Raw genomic sequence first — 6190 nt, 5'->3', positions numbered from 1 at the left:
AAGGAAACCCTAGGCTAGCAGGCATCATGTAATCAAGCAATTCTATCATGCAATTCCTGAAGATCCCTAGCCTAGTACTAACATGTTGTTCTGACATATATGATAATCAAATAACTTGTATGGTATTTTGGGGTCTACTTACTGGCTTCGGCTGATCGTACACCCTGCATCCTCCTTTACTTATTTGAAAACATTTTTTTAAAAAATCATTTTGAAAATCCTTTCCTTGATTTGAGACTGGAGTTACACGAGTGTTCCTCCAATTCACTCAAACCAAGGCTCTGATACCAACTTGTAACACCCAAAAATTCAAGCCAATTTAAAACTTTTTAAACAACCCAAATGCCATTAGTTATTACACACTTGTTTTCAAAATGTAAAATATCAGAGTATCCCAAAAACATAGTCATAAAAAGTGAGGAGCTGCACGATCACGCCTTTGCCTGCCACGATCCCCTGATGCACCTGAAACAATAAACTGAAACTGTAAGCCCGAAAGCTTAGTGAGTTACCCCCAAAATACCGATACACATACAGTCCACATAACAATATCAGCAATATCATAACATAACAACTGAACAAAACAGCACGTAATGGGTCCACAACTTTACAGACTGGATAACCCCTGGGCCCACAGTGTGAGTCTGGAATGCCTATCGGGCCTCAGCTCACATCTGGATTGCCACCGAGCCCTCAGTACGAGTCTGGAATGCCTATCGGGCCCTCAGCTCGTATCTGGAATGCTACCGAGCCCTCAGTACGAGTCTGGAATGCCTACCGGGCCCTCAGCTCGTATCTGGAATGCTCCCGAGTCCTCAGTATGAGTCTGGAATGCCTACCGGGCCCTCAGCTCATATCTGGAATACTATGGGGTTTGTTGGCTACCGCACGGAGCTGTACAACCTCAACCCATCCCACATAACATGTCGACATGTAACAGATAAATGCACATACAGGTAATCAATCAGTATCACAGGTAGTCCTACAGACCTACCCTCTAGCATATCAAATTAGCATGTGTAACCAGCTCATACTCAACATAATACAACTACTAGGATATCATATCAAATGGGTCGTCCTTGGTGCCTTAGACCCCTTAGTATAGTGAGGATAACTCACCTGGCGCTGCTGAAGTCCCGTAGACACAATCCCAGCTGCTGAATGACAGATTCCCGAACTGTCAATATTAAAACATCAGCCAATTAATAATTGGGTTCCAAGCCCAAGGTCCAACTCATTCTACAAAAACCCAATAGTCAAGTCATGGGCCGAAGCCCAACATATGGCCCAATTTTCCAAATTAGGCCCAGACCTCTACATGTTCTTTCCTTAAGGCCCATCTACTTATTTTGGTCTGTTTACTTGTTCTTGGACAACCCATCAATAATCACCAAAGCCCACTAGGAAGGCCCAACTCAAGGCCCATGTGAAATTAGGGTTTCACATAAAATGACAATTAGGGTTAAGTGTTTCTCACTTAACCCATTAAGGACTTAACCCATTAAGGACTTAATCCATTAAGTCCCTCACTTTACTAAATAAGTCATATGGTGTGATTGGGCTTAATACACCATTCCATTCCAATGGCCCAAATGTGGGTCCCGATAAGTCGAAGCCCAAAATCCCAAAATTAGGGTTTTCACATGAACGGCGATTAGGGTTAGGTGTTCCTACTTAACCCATTAAGGACTTAATCCACTAAGTCCAATATTGCTTTAGTTTAATTTGCCAATGATTATTAATTATTATTTTAAGTTTAATAATTAATTCTCTTGTGTGTCCCAAACAATTCCCGCAATTAGGATTTTATGCTCTTAGGGCTTTCCAAACCCTAATTAGGGTTTCTCCAACCCAATACTAGCCCATTAATCCATTGGTTGGGCTTTTAGGTCACATTGGGCCTTATTGGCCCATCAGGGTTCCATCGGGCCCACTAGGGCTTCTTTGGGCCCATTAGGGTTCCATTGATTCCACATTGTCCAAACATCCCCCAAACGAGGTCCAAACGCAATCAAGCATACCGCCACCCGGCACGGCGGCCGGTGGCGGCAGGAGGCGGCAACCACCACCCTAAGGTGGTGGTTTTAGGGTTTCTTTTCATTATTCTAATCACCGGTTACAAAGTTACAATGCAAAATACCAAATTCACACACTCACACACGCACTAAAATACATATACATGGCGGCACATGGTGGCAGCCACCACCTTACAGTGGTGGTGGTGGCTTTCCGGCCAAATAAACTCCACACACAACACATACTCGCACAACGGGACGCCCTACGAAGATTACCACGATACAACAGAATACCCACCCGTGTGAACCACGAACTCAGCCACATCGGTGGCTGGCGACCACCGGAAACACCACAGAAGGTGGTCACTCGAGGCTTAAGGTGGCATCGGTCACAGTTAAGCGTAGCATCGTTGGGATGGAGAAGAGATAGGAGCAAAGGGAGACCGGAACAGCACCGGTAACAGCAATGGGCGGCTGAGCACGGCAACAGAAAGAAGAAGAAGAAAGAATCGCGGTTGAAGTAGCACCGGTGACAGTTTCTTATTCAACAGAAGCGAGCAACGGCGGCAGCATCTCCGGTATTCGACTTTGATGGTTGTAGGAGTGGCGGCGGCTGGGTTTGGCGGTCACAACAGCTTCTAACGGCGGTTCACGACCCACCTTCGCTCCGTGTTCCGCCGCTGGCCTCCGGTGGACTTCCCGTATGTACGCTGCATTCCCGACTATGGTGGTGTTGCTACGATGACGAGATATCGGTGACGGAGGCGGCTTCCATGGTGGCGATGACCAGAAGTGAAGAACAAGGAGGTGGCGGCTGTTAGAAGAGGGAGGCATAAGGGTGGTGCGGCTGAGTGTTTTTCTTATCCAGTCCAAATTTTACCATTTACGCCCTGTCTACTGAAATCCATTACAATTTAAGTCCAAAAGATACCAAACGCACCATGACTTCTTAAACCCTTTTCAAATTAAATCCCGACTTACACTTTAACCCCCGAAGATTCAAACCACGTCATTTGGCTTCCCGAAACCAACGCCCCACTAATTATTATTTAATTTCTTAGCTCTAACAATATAAAATAATAATAATTACTTCTCGGGGTTCCTGATTTATTATTTAATTAATCTCTTTAAAATGGGATGTTACACCTCCTATATTTACCAATTTCTTCGGGAGTAGATTTGGTTTCATCAATCTCGTTCAACTCCTTTTCGAGAACGTATTCCTTGTCCTCGAAGCGCGAGGACATTTTGATGTTATGGATCCAATCATTAAAATTAGAACCATCAAAGGTGACCTTCGAGCAGATGCTCAAGAGCGACAAAAAGGATAAGATTTGTGTTAGGTCATAAATTGTGGTTTATACTATTGTAAAGTCCCAAATCTAAGAACCAAAGCAGTGATCAAACAAGGAACAATCAAAATGAACAAGAATGGAGTAGGAGAAGGAATTACTCAAGCAAGGCACACGTTTATAACTGCAAACGTCAGGTACACACTGAAGAACACACACGTACATCTCTAGACTATGAAAACCAGACATACTATATATATGACATGACCAAACCGCAAAAGGGTTCACAACCGTGAACATGTTCACGGCCGTGAACACCTGTTCAACCGTGAACACAAGACCGCAAGCCTACAAACACCAACCTATGACCAAAACCCTAACATGATCATGTTGGATAAGATGTCTAAGTCCATAACTTATTTGGTATATACTTGACCCGACCCGGCATGGTCCATTTGGGTTGCACTTCACCCAAACTAGTTATGGATAATTTTATGAGAGTTGTATACTTACGATTTATTAATATATTATAAGTTATAATATATTAATATAAAGTCATGTTACTTAATTACTTTTAATCTTGAATTAATTATGAATTAATTTAGTGATTAAAAGGAAGACTAATTAAATCATGGGCTATTATATTTATATAGTGTGGGCTAACACTCATTTGGGAATGGGCTAAGCTTATATGGAAGTCTATGGATGATCCATGGAGCTTTTACCCATGGATCCTTGGAAGAGGAAAAGACATGGGTTATTAGGGTTTCACCCTAACCATGTACACTATATAAACAAGCTTATGTTGCATGAAAAAACACTAATGTGTGTGTAAGTGTGGTGGCCAAAATCAAGAGTTAGTATACTCTCTCATACATTTTCCAAGTTTGTGGTGATTTAAGATTTCCATTTGAGGCATTCACATTATTGGTGCTTGCCTCTCAAACTCCAAGGAATCAACAATCAACAAAAGGTATGTAATTCATCTAGTTCTTTTATGGTTAAAAGTACCCCATGCCATGCTAGATAGGTTATAAACCTTGGAAAATAATATTTTGCATGTATCTTAGACAAACATAGATCCAAGGTTTAATAGGGTTGCATGTACACTTAGGAAGTGTTAGAATGCTCAAAACCCAACAGTGGTATCAGAGACTAGGCTTGTTTGTTTGATACTTGATGCAAAATAGTGATAAAAAGTCGATTTTTTGCTGTCTGACTGTTGAACTCGCCGAGTCCATGGGGGGACTCGCCGAGTTCATGTGTAAACTCATCCTACTCGCCGAGTAGGTTCGTGCACTCGGCGAGTAGGAGCCTCAGAATGCAGATTTTCGACTTTTGCTGCTGGAAATGGACTAGAAACATTACCCTAAACTGTTTTGGTGTTTTAAAACTTGTTTTAGTTGGTGTAATGGTTGTTCTAATCCATTTACAATAGCTTATATCAAAATTTCATGCTTTGTATGTGATCATATAATTCTTGAAACTTTGATGATCATGTTCATGTTCTTATGAATTTAGAAGATGATAGGAATTATTTGCTGAATTGTTTAGGATTAATTCTTGATCATTTATGTATTTTAATGGAGTCCATAATTTGTCCTCAAGTTATGGATATCCAAAGGTCACTTCTTTTAAACACACACTTAAAATACATAAGTTACATGGAAATGAAGAGTCTTCATTTTTATGAACCTTTAATTCATAAGTTATGAAATGAAAAGTTTTGAATAGTTTCAAAACTTGTCCTCAAGTTTTGGAATTTGTAAAGTTACACACACTTTAATATACTTTAATTCCAAACCCTTAGAGTTTTAAAAGTTAAAATTCAAGCCTTATACTATTTATAACATTAATGGTTAATTATTATATATATGTATAAGATCGAAGTCGTCTTACCGCTAGTACTCCTCATTCACGAAGCCAGTCTATAAGGTGGGTATAAGGTTGTTGCCTATAAAATGGCAACTTAATGGGTGTCCACTCTCACCCACCGCTTGCTTGACTGGTGGAGGGTCGTTAGCCGAACGGGTAGGACAAGGACTTATAAATTCTCATTAAAAGTATGATGAATATTATAAAGTAACTAAACCTTTTATAAATCCCCAATCTTAGTTACTTTAGGAAAATGTGAATATGGTGCTAACCCATGAAATTCACACTTTGTACCTTACCAAGTCGTTGGTGGAGCGTGTGTGGTTAACCGGCACACTAACTTGGACTAGTAAGGATCACGAAGGGTGACTTAATGTTTATCATAGATCGGTGGAGCGTGTGTGGTTAACCGGCACATTGATTAGGTGATAATATTAAGGGTACCAAATGAATTTGCATGGTTATTCACACCTTGTTTTGTGATCCTCGGCATCCCAGTCACAAAACTTGAAGGGCACAATCGAGATTGAAACATGCCATTGAAAAGTTCAATGAATCTCAAAGGAATCTAGGAATTTCAAAACCAATTAAACCTAATAATTCATTTCGTTTTCATGGTGGAAATTGGTGAATCGTCATTCACCTACCTTCAAATATATTATAGCTTAGATTACGGCATCCCTCTTCTAAGTTATAATATATTGTGTTGGATCCTAGCCTTAATATTACATTTGGGTGTATTATTAAGGATTCGATATATCTAATCTAAACTTGTTTTCTTCTTTTCAGATGTCTTCCAACAACAAAGCTTCGGGCTCTAACCCTACTGGCTCCTTTTCCCTCATGAACCTTTGTGGGAGGGTCATCTTTGATGGTTCCAACTTCATGGATTGGATCTGGAACATCAGGATGGTTACTCGTTACGAGGATAAGTAATATGTCCTCGATAAGGAGCTAAAGGAGCTTGATGAGTCCACTGCTACTCCTGAGGAGGTCGCTGAGTATCAG

The 6190-nt window shown here is 40.8% G+C and overlaps 1 long non-coding RNA gene across 1 annotated transcript; it reads right to left on the bottom strand.

Moving 5' to 3' along the window:
* Positions 1-427: 427 nt before the first annotated feature.
* LOC145163228 (uncharacterized) lies at positions 428-2354 on the bottom strand. The gene is made up of 3 exons (XR_013739662.1): positions 2314-2354; positions 1120-1177; positions 428-465 (listed from the first exon to the last, which is right to left on the bottom strand). It is a non-coding gene; the product is annotated as an uncharacterized LOC145163228 (long non-coding RNA).
* Between the last annotated feature and the right edge of the window lie 3836 nt (positions 2355-6190).

This window comes from Lactuca virosa, chromosome 3 (genome assembly GCF_052849685.1).
Source record: "Lactuca virosa cultivar CGN04683 chromosome 3, Lactuca_virosa_CGN04683_v6, whole genome shotgun sequence".
Taxonomy (NCBI): domain Eukaryota; kingdom Viridiplantae; phylum Streptophyta; class Magnoliopsida; order Asterales; family Asteraceae; genus Lactuca; species Lactuca virosa.
Note: the sequence above shows the minus strand (reverse complement) of the source record. Positions and strands in the feature narration are given on the sequence as shown.